The 16411-nt window shown below is 43.3% G+C and overlaps 1 protein-coding gene across 3 annotated transcripts in view; it reads left to right on the forward strand.

The window, feature by feature from the left end:
• Positions 1-16411, forward strand: part of SPDEF (SAM pointed domain containing ETS transcription factor) — an 89592-nt gene that overhangs the window by 21743 nt on the left and 51438 nt on the right. The window contains exon 1 of one of the 3 annotated variants that reach the window (XM_033919410.1): positions 2884-2997. The exons of the other annotated variants lie outside the window; for them this stretch is intronic. The gene's annotated coding sequence lies outside the window, so the exon portion shown is untranslated. Of the gene's footprint in view, positions 1-2883; positions 2998-16411 lie in introns of those variants that run through there. 3 annotated transcript variants of the gene reach the window in all.

Consider the following 16411-nt stretch of genomic DNA (forward strand, 5'->3'; position numbering starts at 1 on the left):
TATTGAAAATGGCCTTCCACATTACTATGTATTCTGTGCAGTTCTAGAGCTCCCAGGAGAAAATGTTCAAAGCTAGATTTGGAACAGCTCACACTTAAGGTTTCTCGTCAACTCAATGGATAGAAAAGGTGATGGCCAGAAGGTTTCTTAGGTGTATAGGAAAAGGAATGACCAGCTGGTGAGACCTCATTTAGAGTACTGTGAGTAGAGACAGCACCTTCAAAAAGACATAAACAGGATGGAATTAGTCCAGAGAGCAGCTATTAAAATGGCCTGTGGTCTTCATCATAAAGGGTTCCTTTTTCAAAGCCGTGCTAGGGCCTTAACGTGCGGAATAGTGCGCGCTAAATTGCCACGTGCGCTAGCCGTCACCGCCTCCTTTTGAGCAGGCGGTAGATTCTCGGCTAGCGCACGCTAATCCTGTGCGTGTGCTAAAACACTTAGCGCACCTTCGTAAAAGGAGCCCAAAGTGTTTGAGGACAGACTTAAAAATTGGAGAATGACATGGGGACAAATTTTTCCTTGTCCCCGCGGGAACTCATTTTCCCATCTCGTCCCCGCAAGTTCTTTCCTGTCCCTGCCCCATTCCTGCAAGCTCAGTCCTCCTCTGCACATGTCTCAAACACTTTAAAATCATAAGTAACAACATTCTAGAGCTCAGATTGTGATGTCATAATGCCTCATTCCACCAATGCCTAAGCTCCGTCCTCATCTGCACAAGCCTCAAACACTTCGAGTCTTGTGCGGTTAAGGCAGAGCTTACAGGAGAATGGGGCAGCGACAGCGACAAAACTCACGGGGGTGGGAGGGGAAAATTGAGTTCCTGCGGGGACAGTGCCAAATTTGTCCCCATGTCATTCTCTATTAAAAATCTCAATATGTATACATTGAAAGAAAGACAGGAAAGGGCAGACATGATGGCGACATTTAAATACCTTAGTGGCATGGAAATTTCTCTCTTGCATATTTATTAAGGATATTCTGAAAACCCAACTGGCTGGTGGACTCCTGGAATAGGTTTGAGTTCCGCTGGCTTGCACTGCCCATCTTCCTCTCCTTTGAGATTCACTGTGCCCTATATGTGTTGGCATGCTCTTCTGTATATAAATATTGTCGTCGTTCCCCCCTCCCCCCCCCCCCCCCCTTTTATAAAGCTGCATTAGGATTTTTTATCGCTGGCTGCTGCGATAAAATCTCCTATGCTCTTAGAATTCCTATGAGAGCTTTAGCGCAGTGGCTGGCGATGAAAAACCCTAACACGGCTTGATAAAAGGGGGCAATTGTTAGGACCAGAAAATCTATTTGGGCACATGGGTTTGTATGTGTTTACACTATGCGTGTTCTGAAATGCTACTTCGTCTATATGCATTAATGTTACTCTGTGGATATACTGTATATCATATTTTAATATCAAAACTTTACTGTTTGATATCAAAACTTTACTGTTTGTTCTAGCACACCTCCTTCTCAGCAAATTATCATTATTATTCTTCATCCTCTTTAACAAAGCCAGACAAAGGTTGTGGGTCCTTCATGCTCCCAGTAAAGAGAAGCAAGCATGAAATCTCACTAATGCTGGCTGCAGAATGTGCTCCCTGTCCATTCCTCCTCAGACCTGGCCTTGAAGCTCTGGCATTAGAAAACCCTGTGCTCAGCCTTCAGGTCTTCTGTGAATGTCTTTGCATAGCTAATACTTTCGTTATCAGGGGTTTTAAATGAGCTGTACGCTGAGGTCTATTGGAGACTTTGCGTACTCTTTCCTCATGTGTGCAACTTGTTTGAACACAGGGCACCCAGGGTAGCCCAAAACCTTGTATGTAGAGGCTGCACAAAGCCTTCTGCGCTTTATTTTATTGGTCTTCAAGAGTAGAAGAGTGAGGGCAAGGAGACTTGTCATTCCTGAGGCTGGGGATACCCTAGTTATCTCGCCTCCCTTCCCACCTGCTTTTTTTTTTTTTTTACAGCTTCAGGGAAAGTTAATTACTCCCTGCTGTACAAACCAGAGGCTTCTACAACAGCTGTTTGCTGGTATTTTATTTCCCTACTGACAGCAAGTAGGCTGGGCACCCTTAACAAAATAAATACTCCAAACACAAAGCTGCACAGAAAAGTGTTGCTGGTGGGGGTGATGTTCATAGATGGTGATTTGATTTGGAAAGTCATGTTTGGTGTTAGGAAAAACCTTTTTGTTTCTTTCTAGAAATGGCTACAGATACACAGAGGTGGTGTTTGGGGGTTTTTTTTGCCTTCCCCTGGACTGCCACATATGAAGAGCTGTTAAGCAGCCAGGAGGCTGGATCTTTGATTATCTGGTCATTCTAACGAACCCATCTTGTGTTTCAGAATTTAAACTGGAATTTTGTGATTCCTATTGCTGGTTTTAAGAAAGATTTGGACAAGTTCCTAGACTCTAGAGGAAAAGCCCATAGTCTGTTATTGACAAAGACAGGGGGGAAGCCATTGCTTACTCTGGATTGGTAGCATGGAATATTCCTTGGGTTTTAGCAAGGTACTAGTGACCTGGATTGGCCACCATGAGAGCAGGCTACTGGGCATGATGGACCATTGGTCTGACCCAGTAAGACTATTCTTATATTCTTAAGTATTAAGTACTGGGAAATAGGGAGTTTTAGTCCCTTCACTGTGTAAGACCACTGATTCAACTCAGATTACCTCATATTATCGGTGTTTAAGGCAAATGTTTTGTATTTAATGTAGTATTCAGCTGGGTTTGTTTTTTTTTGCTGGAGTGGATTCCTGCAGTCTTTTCTGGTTGCTAATCTGCTGAGTCCTTGGCCAGTGTACACCGTTAGATGAAGTTTGGAGAATCTGAAACTATTTGTGGGGAGCTGAAAGTTCTTTTGAGAACTGAGGGTCTGGAGCCTTGGGAGTGATTTTGGGATTCTAGGAAGTTCTGTAGTGCAGTGTTGTTTCCAGTCAGTATTCCTGATATACAGCACTATCAGGCTCTGTGTGAGGAAGCTGTGAGACTGTGAGGTAATTACTGAAGAGTTTCATTATTTATGAATCAAAAATACTTGGATATATAGATAAAGCTGAGGTTGCTCAGATATTCCGTGAATGTGTGTGTTGAAACTCTGTGAAATGATTTCATATCAGAAGCATTTTGGGGGGGATTCCAGGAAGGGATAAAAAGAATTATCTGTTCTTTTGCACAAGTAGTTAGAAATACATGGCCTTAGCCTAAGAAGACACTGACTTTAGCCCGCATTCATCCAGGGAGGTTAGGGTTTTGCTTCCTTTCATTTGTGTACAGATAGGATAGTAGCAAATGTTGGCTCTTCAGAGGAGCTGCCAGTTTCAGACAGGTGATGGGATAACAACTCAGCAGTACCCAGCACAAGAAAGTGGCAATGCCAATGAAAACAGTTTTTTAAATACTTTATTTTTGTGTGCACAGATATACACTTTTTGTATTTTATTGAACTTTGGGACTGAGAAATACTTTCTGGTTTTAAAAAAGTCACCTATATACTGACTTGTCTTTTTGGATATCCTAGAACAAAGTTGGTATTAAGCTGAAAGGCATAACATATTTGTTTGAGGTTTGAATACTATTACTAACTATAATGGTATAATAAATGTAAATTTGATCACAGTGAAAGGTAAATTAGCCTTGCTATTCATTTATATATTTAAATTGAATTTACCTTGTTTAAACAACATCTGGTAACAACAATTGTTGAAAATACTTATTTAGTTTTCTTTCACCCATAATTGTTATTGTTATTTTTAGTTGCAACAAAAAAATACAAATATTTAAATGTTTAACCTCTGTGTTGGTGTGAACTGAAGGGGAAACCTATCGAAACATCTGACCGTAATTATAACATCTCATATACATAATTGTAATAATTAAATTGTAATGTCATTACATCACATCATCATTAGGGAGTTTTAAATTCTGACTGAGTATGTAGCTACTAACTATAATAGATTCTGTTTGTAGTATAGACTCTTCTTTCAAGAGAATAATCCTGCTTTCCGCTATGGAAGGAATTACTTTAGTAAGAACATTTGACTTTTAAGGATGTTTTAACCAGGGTTGCTGGATGGCTCTAGGTCAGGGAACTCCGGTCCTCGAGAGCCGTATTCCAGTCGGGTTTTCAGGATTTCCCCAATGAATATGCATGAGATCTATTTACATGCACTGTTTTCAATGCATATTCATTGGGGAAATCCTGAAAACCCAACTGGAATACGGCTCTCGAGGACTGGAGTTCCCTACCCCTGCTCTAGGTTATGAGGGACAAGCTGAGCCCTGTTGCATCTATGAACTTGTAGTTCTAGATTCAACATAAGAGCACTTTAAGCATTGCCATACTGAGGCAGACCAAAGTATCCTGTTTCCAACAATGAGCAATCCAGATCACAAGTACCTGGCAAGATCCCAAAAGAGTAAAGCGGATTTTATGCTGCTTATCCTAGAAATAAACCAGTGGATTTTGCAAAGTTCATCTTAATAATGGCTTATGAATTTTTCTTTATGAGGAGGAAGAGGACTATAGGCCAAAGGAAACAGTGGGAAAAATCTAGGGCTGGATCAAACATGACCCTGCTAACACTGGGGCTGATGTAAAACATGTTGGGAACCTGGGGTGAAACACCCCCTTGTCTGGCTGGAGCACCCCCTGCACGCTGCTGTTGACTTTGCTGGTCCCCTGCCCCTGAACAGGAAGTTGACGACAGAGGGGGCATGGCCACTGTGGGGGTTTACATGCAGGTTACGGATTGCAATTGACCCTAGTGTGGGGTTTTTTTTTCATAACAGTGCCTGGGCTCTTTATTTGGTCCTATTGAAAGTCCCATAAGCAGAGACTCAAAATTTCAGCATGTGTTACTACAGGGGGTAGGTACCCCGATCCTCAAGATCCATAACCTGATCAGGTTTTCAAGATTTCCACAATGAATATGCATGAGATAGTTCTGGAAGCAGTGCATGCACATCTAGCTCCTGAATATTCATTGTGGATATTATGAAAACCCGACTGATGAGTGGGGAGCCTCCAGGACAGATTTGGGAACCACTGGATTAGCCTGTCCTATAGGAATGGAGCTGCTCGCTGTTCTGCAGAGAAATCTGTGCTTGATTCCTGGCTGGGGCTGGGATGCTGTGGAGGCAACACTTACAATCTCTGAGTGATGGAAATTGCAATAATACTTAACTCTATCCTTTTTTGCATGACTACGGCATGATGCTGTGCTATATGGTGGGCATACGTTTTAAGGTGCAATAGTGTTTTCCGAGTCAGACCTGGAGTACCCCCTTGCCAGTCAGGTTTTCAGGATAGCCACGATAAAAATGCATTAAAGAGATTTGTATATATTTGGGGAACACTGCAATAGTCCCTTTTTTGAACAGTTTACAGTCTTATGTAGGAGTGGGCAACCCTAGCTATGAGAGTCTAAAGAAGCAGCACAGGATGAGTAGCAGGAGACCACTGGCAGATTTGGGGATGGGGGAGAAGGGACATGCTGCTTCACAACTCTGTGTGTTTCCTGGCTGGCTTTCTTCTTGCCAAATCCTTGCTCCCCTCTTTGCTCTTGGTAAAACTCTGCAACCACCTCCCAGGTCTCAACTCGGCTCCTTGAGCTGGATGTTTGTTCTTTGGCCGCTGGAGCAATATCCTGCAGGAAGCCCAGAACACAGCAGCTTAGTATGAGTGCAAGCTCCCATGGCCCGGGCTGCTAGAATACATTCTCCCAATTAGCATGAAATCTTTGAGGTTTCAAACTGTGGTCCGTGCTGGGCTTCCAGAGCTCAGGGTGAGCATGTAGCATCATAATACCTGATGTGGACTCTGCAGGCCTGGAATCTGTGAGTGCCAGGGGAAGTGCTGCAGTGCCTCTAAAGCAGTGATTCCCAACCCTGTCCTGGAGGAACACCAGGCCAATCGGGTTTTCAGGCTAGCCCTAATGAATATGCATGAGAGAGATTTGCATATGATGGAAGTGATAGGCATGCAAATTTGCTTCATGCATATTCATTAGGGCTAGCCTGAAAACCCAATTGGCCTGGTGTTCCTCCAGGACAGGGTTGGGAACCACTGCTCTAAAGGGAATGGGGGGACCAGTCCCAGAAAACAGGAATGTGCCTAGAGCCAGGGAGAGCAGAGCGGGGGGATGATTCAAGCCTGTGGTCAATAGGGAGTCACATACTGAAGATGAGTTAAATTTACAAACATTAGAATCTTTATCTGTAAAGGTGAGTGAGAAGTGGGAATCAGTAAATGGATAGGTGAGCATTACCTGCATTGGACAGCAGCTGACTAGGGAAAAGTATATTGGAGCTTGTTAGGGAGTGGAGGGAAATAGAAGGCTGGTTCAAGGGAAAATAAGAAGCAGAACAGGCTAAAAGGATTTAGGAAGTGGAACAGGAAGAGAGCTATTAAGCTCCCTGTCCCCAAATATAAAACATCAAATTACATCTATGCAGGAGGAAGACCAGGAGGCGTGAGGGGGAAGAAGAAATACAGGGAAATGAAAAGAAATGGGGGAAAAGTGTGGTGTAGATGGGCTGAGGGGACTAGGTTGAAGAAAAGTGCTATGAACGGCTCGAAGGGGGAGAGAGAGAAAGTACGATGCTGACAAGCTGCAAGGGGGAGGACCCTAACTTTCGATATGTCGACATTAGCTGCCCTGCTTGTGACATTTAGATACAGGCTGGTCACCCACTACCAGATGTACTTTGGTTTTCCCTTTCTTTATGAGGCGAAATTTGTTGCGAGCTACGAGTTAAGCACCCCCAATCATTTTCAAAAGCTGGCTCCTAGGCCCCTAACCAGAGTATGACCAACACGATCCTGTCTAAAGCAACAAGTACTCCAGTTCATCAGAGAATGTATTTAGTGCAGTCATGACAGTGGCAGACCTTGGTTAGGGGCCTAATATGTGGAATCTGGCCTATTTTCTGCATGTTTGGTAACAAGAGAATGCTGTGTGCAACATTACAGCTTGTTCTATCGGACTCCTGACAATGTCGCTCCAATGTAGTATGAGTAGATGAAAGAAGCAGGGCCTCTTTCATCTCTATCTACTTCTACAAATGAAATACTACAGCCAGAGTGTAAAATTACTAATGCTGCCTCTTGTAGTCAAGAACAACAAAAACACAAGAGGCACAGGAGATGTCTGAACCATCATGCACTTTTATGAGCATTTTTTTCAGAAGTCCAAAAGCAAGTCCTTGATATATAAAATGAATTTGGTCCCGACTAGGATCCAAGTTTCGGCGACAACGTCGCCTTCCTCAGGGGACAATGAAGAACTTCCACTTTCTTGCATGTAAAACGCTGTGGTGCGTGGGCGTCTCTGCCCGAGCACTTCTTCCTCGAGCAGAGACGCCGACGCGCCACAGCATTTTATGTGCAAGAAAGTGGAAGTCCTTCATTGTCCCCTGAGGAAGGCGATGTTGTCACCGAAACTTGGATCTTAGTCGGGACCAAATTCATTTTATATATCAAGGACTTGCTTTTGGACTTCTGAAAAAAATGCTCATAAAAGTGCATGATGGTTCAGACATCTCCTGTGCCTCATGTCTTTTTTGTTCTAGTTTAACTCCGAGTCTTGGTACCTTCTTTTCTTCCCTTTTTATGTGCCTTTTGTAGTCAAAGCATCACATCCCAAACAGCACAGTCATTTCCAGAGCTTCCAGGAGGGAGATCTTAGGCCAGTCCTGGATTTCTTCATACCTCACCCTGAGTCATTATAGGACCTGCAGCACTGAGTTCAATGGATAGCAGGGGGTGGGGTCTGCCCCAGACGCCGTCTTGGTGGGAGTGCCTGCACCTATCCTCCTGTCTGCCCCTGCTCCTTCTCCACCCCCTCCACTACCGCGTGCAAGCACCCCCTTCCCTTCCCTCGCACTTCTTTAATATTCACAGCGCATGAAGCAGCCCGAACCTGCTGCTCGCGCCAGCTTTGGCTCTTCCTCCGACATCACTTCCTAGGCGAGGGTCCAGGAAGTGATGTCAGAGGAAGAGCCGATGCTGGTGCGAGCAGCAGGTTGGGGTTGGTTTCGTGCCTCAAACATTAGAGAGGTACGAGGGAAGGGGCACGAATGTGCGCGGCAGGAGGGGGCAGGGAAGGAATAGATGGAGGTGAGAGGGGGTGGGGTGGGCGTAACATGATGGGAGTGGGTGGAATTGGGCGGGCCTGGGGGGTGAGTCTAGGGGTCTAGGGGTCCGGATTTTATATAAGTAAAATCTGGTAACCCTAAACAAAGGGGACAGGTTTCTTAGGGCTAGACGCCACTGGTTGCACATGTAGGAGGAGCACTGGTTTTGTGGAGATACAGGTGTTGGCGACACAACAGTGGCAGGGAGTAATGGGTATGCAGGCAGTGGCGCAGTGAGGGGGGCGGACCACCACAGGTGTGGTCTTTCTTGGGGCGCCGGCATCCCTCCTCCTCACCGCCTCCTTCCCCTACCACACACTCTCCCTTCCCCGTACCTTTTTAACTGTGGCGAGAGCAGCCACAAACATGCTGCCCGCGTTGGCTTCGGCGCTTTCTCTGATGTCACTTCTGGGAAAGGTCACGGGCGCGCATGAGCGTGGCAGGGGGGTGGAGAAGAGGGCAGGAGAGGGGCGCCACCACCCCGGACGCCGATCACCATCACTACATCACTGTATGCAGGGACAGGAAGTACGACTGACTTTCAATGCACAGGGTAGAGAATGACACGGGGGCAAATTTGTCCCCGTCCCCACGGGATCCATCTCCATACCTGTCCCATCTCCACAAGTTCTGTCCCTGTCCCATCCCTGCGTGCTCTGTCCTCATATGCACAAGCCTCGAACACTTAAAAGTGCTACCTATACCTATAATTTCAGCTTCAGAGAAAAACAGCCGACATGGAGTCAACAGTCTGTGTCTGCACAGCCAGAAGAATCTGTGCCTTCCCATGGCTAGTGCTCCCTGTTTAGCAAGTTGGCCTAAGGCAGCAGAGGACAGACAGTACTGCCAGTTTCTTTACTCCCATCACATGCCACTAAAGGAAATGTCTCCTCATACTGCAGGGACTGGGTAATTTTGTACCTCAGAATGAAAGAAAAAGGAAGAGTGTATTTCAGCTTAGGCAAAACGAGCTCTTCTTACAGAAGAGAAAAGTCTGAACTGAGAACGAACAGCAAGAAAACATAAGAGCATAAGAATAGCCTTACGGGGTCAAACCAATGGTCCATCAAGCCCAGTAGCTCGTTCTCACGGTGGCCAATCCAGGCCACTAGTACCTGGCCAAAACGCAAAGTGTAGCATTAGCAATATTCCATGCTACCAATCCAGGGCAAGCAGTGGCTTCCCCCCATGTCTTTCTCAATAACAGACTAAGGACTTTTCCTCCAGGAACTTGTCCAACCCTTTCTTAAAACCAGCTACGCTATCCGCTCTTACCACATCCTCTGGCAACGCTTTCCAGAGCTTAACTATTCTCTGAGTGAAAAAAAGAGGTTGTAGGTTGGACAGGAGGAGACAAATAAGAGGGAGAATAGACCCCCCCCCCCCCCGAGAAAACATTTACATTAACTGCTGTTACCACATCCTCTGGCAATGCATTCCAGGGCTTAACTATCCTCTGGACCGATTCCATCCTTTTTATTTTTTTTTTTTGAAGGTGTGTCCTCCAGAATTGTACCCAATATTCTAAATGAGGTCTCACCAAAGTCTTATACCGGGGCATCAGCACTTCCTTTCTCCTACTGGCCATACCTCTCCCTATGAAACTCAGCATCCTTCTAGCTTTTGCCGTCACCTGATATAATAGTACAACCCACGATATAATTGTACAACCCCTCAAATATACAGTTTCAAATGTCCTTTTTAAACAGTTCCTCAGAAGTACCTCTCATGAGCCATATTTTTCTGCTTCATAAGAATCAACGCACTATAATCGTCATCCATCTGTTATTTTTTTTTGAAACTTTTGAAACTGTCGTTTCTTTTGAAAAAAATCTTTCTGTAAACTTAATTCTTTTATATTTGCACTTTTTATATTTGAATTTTAGTTATAAATATAGCTACTTAGCTTATATTTATGCTGCTGCAAATGCCAACATTGGATGGGGGATGAGGTTTTTTCCCCCCCACCTGTTTCGCCCTGAGGCTTCTTCAAGAAAGTCCCCTGTAAATGAAAAATTTCATTTTACATACAGCATATTAAACTTATGGACTTAAAATGAAAACTATTATATTCAGTTTACCTTATCTATTTTACTCTGTGCCATCCAGATGCGAAGCCTGTACACCAAAGATGACGACGGCATCTATTTGCTGCAATTTAAATCTCCCTCATGCTCTACGTCATGGTTACCAACCAATCACTGTTTAGATCAGTGTCATCCACTCTATTTCCTGATTTAGTCCCGCCGGTACCATTGATTCTTATGAAGCAGAAAAATATGGCTCATGATAGGCACTTCTGAGGATTTGTTTAAAAAGGACATTTGAAACTATTGTTGGTTCTCTATATTTGAGGGGCATTTATTATACAGCATTTCTGTTATATGACTGTTTTATTGTTCGGTTAATGTAATGTAATGTAATTTATTTCTTATATACCACTACATCCGTTAGGTTCTAAGCGGTTTGAAGAAAGTATACATTAAGATTATAAATGAGAAGTAAGAAGGTACTTAAAAAATTCCCTTACTGTCCTGAAGGCTCACAATCTAACTAAAGTACCTGGAAATTAATAAAGAAGAGAAAATAAAGATGGTTGAAAAAAGAAAAATTCTATATGAACTTATAGGATGGAAATTAAACTGACAGTGAAGAACTGTATAAAAAATACATATGGAATGCAGTTAGAGAGGGTAGGTTACAATCTATGTTTACATTTCTAATACCATTTCATGTCAGTCCTATAACTACTATTTATCATTTCTATAGCGCTGAAAGGTGTACGCAGCTTTTACATTTAACATTCAATAGATGGTCCCTGCTCAGAAGAGCTTACAATCAAATTTGGACAGACAGATAGGACATCTCAGGGTTGGGGAGTTTTTGGCAGAAGGAATGATACGATGGGTATAGGTAGCTGATGGTGAGTGGGAGTTAGAAGTTGAAAGAAGCTTCAAAAAAATGGGCGCTTAGCCTGAATTTGAATGCCACCTGAGACGGAGCACGACGCATTGACTCCAGTATACCCTCTCCAATTATATTTCATTGATTGCATTCATGCTTTTATTTGGTCATTTCATTATCATTATGCTACCAATAAAATTGTAAGTTTTATGTCAAGCTGCACCTACTGTACACCACCCTGGCTGAGTATTAAATAAATAAGTTTATGTATTCATCATCATGTCACACTGAAATTTAAGCCTAAACCTCTGATTGGCCAGGACGCCTAAGGCCACACCCATAGGAGGGGCCTTGAACAACCTGGGCCAATCAGAGCCTCAGGATGCACTGGAGAGGGGAAGGCCTGCCATTTTGAAGAACGGGCCTGCTGGCTGGAGGGAGTAGGCATTCCTCTGGCCATTCCAAGGGCTAGATTTTTTTTAGAAAACGCGTAAAAAACCGACGGGCTGCTGTAGCAGCCATTAGAGTAGCGATTTTAAAAAAGTGAGTCATTCTCCCAAAAATGCTCATGCAAATGAGGTTGGCGGAGAGTAGCAAAGACTCGCTAAATTAGCATGTGTCCATCGCTAGTTTTAATTATGGGCATATGCGCAGAATAAACAAAAAACCAAAACCAAACCACAACAACAGTGGAAGAGATGCCCAGTGTCTCCCACCGACCGACACACCCCAAGGCAGTGGGAGGGATGCCCAATGTCTCCCACTGCCAACCAACACCCCCTTGGTAGCGGGAGAATTGCCCACACTCTCACGCTGCCAGGCAACCACCCCAATTCTTCCATCGATCCCCGCCCTCTCCCCCTTACCTTATTTTCAGATGGCTGGCCGGAGGGATACCTACTCTGTCCGGCCAGCAGACCCACCTCTTCAAAATTTGTTGTTTTTTTGCATTTATTCTGCGCATTAGCGATGGGCACATACAAATTTAGCGAATCTTTGCCAACCTCATTTGCACGTGTGTTTTTAAGAAAATGACTCGCTACTATAACAGTTGTCAGTTTTTAATGCAAATTTTTGAGAATCTAGTCCCGAGCGTTTAAATTCTAGTAGCTTAATTCACCTTCCCACTTCACCTACATTTCCATCTCAAAGAAGAAAGCAGTGAATTGTTGGCACGTCGCCTGTGTGCGTGACACAGTTTGTCTGCCTTGTCGCTCACTGCATGTACTGACTCACTTTTCTGGCATTGCCACCTTTCCTTGTATACATTTACAGGAACAAAAAAAAAAAAAAAGGTTTTACAGGGAAGATCAGCTTGGTTGTAACTTCTTTGAGCATTCTTGGAAGCTCACAGCTCCAAACACTGGATTCTATAACAAGGAGCAGTGAAAACTCATTAGCTGAAAAGTCTGATCTGTACTGTTGCTGTAGGATAACCAAAAAGCTGAGTCTGTCCTGATTTTAACCCATGGGCCATGCATGAACTGGTAGTTCAAGTTTTCCTGTACTAAGCTAGACTCCGTCCATTGATACAAGCAAGACTGGTTCAGCCTGCCCCCCCCCCCCCCACCCCTCATGGCATGGAGCAGTTTGGTAGCCCCTTGCTGTTAGATACTCAAAAAAGCTTAAACGCCATTTTCCTCTTATAGGGGCCTTTTTACTAGAGCAGTAAAATCTGAGATTAACGCATTATAACAAAGGATTTTTCTGTGCACGATGTCCAGATTACACAGGCCACTTTTAAAGGATTTTTTTTTTCTTTGGTGATTGTGTGCTAATATTCTCATTACCTTACCTGCAGAAACTTAACGCGGGAGCACATAAGCCCTGATGCTATAAAGTCTGCCTATAATTAGGCGTTGATATCGGCACCGATTCTATAAAAATCAGGCGCCCATTATAGAATCATGCTCAGTGTCACCTGAGCGTGCTTAGATGGTGCTCAGCATCCTAACATTTAAGCGTTGCCAATTTATGCCAGGGGTTTCTTCGCCTAATAGTTGAGTCTAACGAAACCTGATTCAGGAAGAAGCGCCTAACTCAAAAACATACCTATGATCTGCCCCCCCTAACCACACCCACTTTTAGTGTGGGTGCTTTGGGCTAGGTGTCTACTTTTTATAGAAGAGTTTTGTGAGCTAGGCACCTGCTTTCAATTAAGTCCAATTAAAGCCGATTGTGAGGCGTTGAGAACATAAGAATAGCTATACTGGGTCCGACCTGTGGTCCATCTAGCCCAGTTTCCGGTTTCCAACAGTGGCTGATCCAGGTCACTAGTACCTGGCAAAAATCCAAATAGTAGCAACATTCCATGCTACCGATCTAGGGCAAGCAACGGCTTCCCCCAAGTCTGTTTCAATGGCAGACTATGGACTTTTCCTCCAGGAACTTGTCCAGATCTTTTTAACGTTTTTCCAGTCGGTTGATTTTACATTTTTCAAGGAGCATTTTTCAGAGGTATGTTTTTTACAATGCTGGCCTTTGCGCAGGGCAGGACAATTTTTAAGTAGATGATCTTCTTCAGTAGACACTCCAGGAGGGTTGATCTAAAGCAGAGGCAGGGAACTCCGGTCCTCGAGAGCCGTATTCCAGTCGGGTTTTCAGGATTTCCCCAATGAATATGCATTGAAAGCAGTGCATGCAAATAGATCTCATGCATATTCATTGGGGAAATCCTGAAAACCCGACTGGAATACGGCTCTCGAGGACCGGAGTTCCCTACCCCTGATCTAAAGGAATTTGTCACTATTAAACCAGTAGTGTTTGTGTTCAAGCATTTTTATCATAATTATAGTTCTGTTGAAGGATAACATGTATTCCACCAATCAATATATGTTTGGCCTTCATTCACATTTTTTTTTTGTGTGTGTCTGTTTCGTTTTAGCTTCATTGCTCAATCATTTTATCACGAGCAACAACTCTTACTGTTACATTGCCACAGTAGGTCAGGTAATTTCTTGGACTTCCGTGCATCCATTAGGCACCTTCAGTAATTTATTTGGTTGAGCACCTTCACTTCAGTATTTGCACTTAGATCTCGGTTCTCATTGTCTCATTTTTATTTCCATTCCTGCTTGGATGTTTTTCCCAATTTTTCATTTCTCTTTCTTTTACATATCTGGCACTTTAGCACTTTGCAAATCGTATTGCACTCACAACACATTTGCACGGAGAACATAATGCTCTTTTCACATGCACGTACATATTTAATCAACATCGCTAACTTTTGGTCCAAATCATTTATTTCATTTTCACTCATCATTCACACAATGTGTACTTAGCACAATTCGAGTTTCAAGTTTATTTGTTATACCACATATCGTAATTTTAAGCGGTGTACAAGCTTCATAAAAATGGGGTTATACATACAATTAAAAACAGTGGACGTACAAAAGACTAACTGACATGCAACAAACAATAGGGTAGAGGGAGAACTCCATTAAATCAATAGGACAGTTGGACTATTAATGATAGGACAATAGGAAGTGGGGGAGTCCCGTCTGGAATAGTCAATTAGAGAAAATTTTCAAATTTCAAAGGCATCTTTAAATAGAAAGGATTTCAGTTTTGACTTGAAACGATCAACATAACATAACTTTATTCTTCTATACCGCCAAAATCAAAACAATTTCTAGGCGGTTTACACAGAAGAAGGCTGGACAATCAGTGAAACACAGATAGTTACAAATAGTAGACCTTACTTAGCAATATTTATTTAGTTTTCTATACTGTTCTCCCAGGGGAGCTCAAAACGGTTTACATTAATTTATTTAAGGACGCAAGCATTTTTCCCTGTCTGTCCCGGCAGGCTCACAATCTATCAAATGTACCTGGGACAATAGGGGGATTAAGTGACTTGCCCAGGGTCACAAGAAGCAGCAGGGTTTGAACCCACAACCTCAGGGTGCTGAGGCTGTAGCTTTAACCACTATGATGCTCTAGAAATCAAAATGTGGTAAAAGTGAGCCAAGTATAGGACAATCAAGCCATTGTGACATCACTGCTGAGGTTGGCTCTTAGGCATTGGTGGAATGAGGCATTATGACGTCATAATACCAGCTCTGGTTATCAGAGGCTGAAACTTGTCACACTATTTACTTATTCAATTTTCTATACCGTTCTCCCAGGAGAACTCAGAACTGTTTACATGAATTTATTTAAATACGCAACCATTTTTTCTTGTTTGTCCGTGCGGGCTCACAATCTATCTAACGTACCTGGGACAACAGGGGGATTAAGTGACTTGCCCGGGGTCACAAGGAGCAGTGTGGGTTTGAACCCAAAACCCCAGGATGCTGAGGCTGTAGCTTTAACCACTACGCCACACTCTCCCCTGATTTCCACTTTAGGAAATGAATTTGTCAAACAACGCTGATTTGATTACTTTTCGCAATGCACCATAAGACATCATGACTCCACTGATGTAATTACCCCACCAGGACTGCTGCTTACTTGCTTGGAATGCAGGGGTCCTATCCAATAGCAGAGGTTTTCTCTAATGTAGATTGGGATAGAGTTCCACAGTGAGGGGGCAGTTACAGAGAATATAGAAGATCGGGTAGAATCGTAATTTATGTGACGTAATGATGGAATCACTAAAAGTTTTTGAGATTGTGATCAAAGTGGTCTTAATGGAGTGTAAGGGATCAGAAGTCTATTAGGGTTAGGGGAGGGGGAATTCTGGGGCATTGGTGGCTAAGGACTTAAACAACTCACTCCATGCACACATTTTTTTGGCATGCTTTCACTTTCACTCAGTATTCATGTACCATTTTGTATTACAAATTAACTTTCCATGAGATCCATTTCTATTTCATAAGGACCCCTGATGAAGGCTAAAGAGCTGAAACACGGACCGTGTCGGGCCTGCCACGTGTTATCATCCGTGTGAGCTATTGGCACTTTGAGCAATGTGTGGTCTATATATGCTTTGATTTTGGACATTTATTGAGAATAAACTTTTTAATCACCAACATTTCCTGTGACTTCCAGAGCCTATGAGTGTCAGGAGCAGCGCGGGGCATTCAATGCAGCTCCCTGTGCTAAAACCCGCTATCGCAGTTTAGTAAAAGGGGAGGGGGGTATATTTGTCTATTTTTGTATAGTTGTTACAGAGGTGACATTGCATATTTTAAAGTCATCTGCCTTGACCTCTTTGAAAAAATACCCTGAATATAAATGATAATTAACATTTTCTCTGCGGTACAGTGTGCTTTGTGTTTTTTAAAATTTTATTGTTGGTAGATCATTTTGATTTGGTCATTTTAAAAGTAGCTCGCAAGCCAAAAAAGTGTGGGCCCCCCTGTGCTAGACTATTGGAGCCTAGGAGGGGGATTTAGGGTGCAAGGGAGAGAGGTGTTGGATTTAGAG

The sequence above is a fragment of the Geotrypetes seraphini genome, chromosome 13, assembly GCF_902459505.1.
Source record: "Geotrypetes seraphini chromosome 13, aGeoSer1.1, whole genome shotgun sequence".
NCBI classification, from domain to species: Eukaryota; Metazoa; Chordata; class Amphibia; order Gymnophiona; family Dermophiidae; genus Geotrypetes; species Geotrypetes seraphini.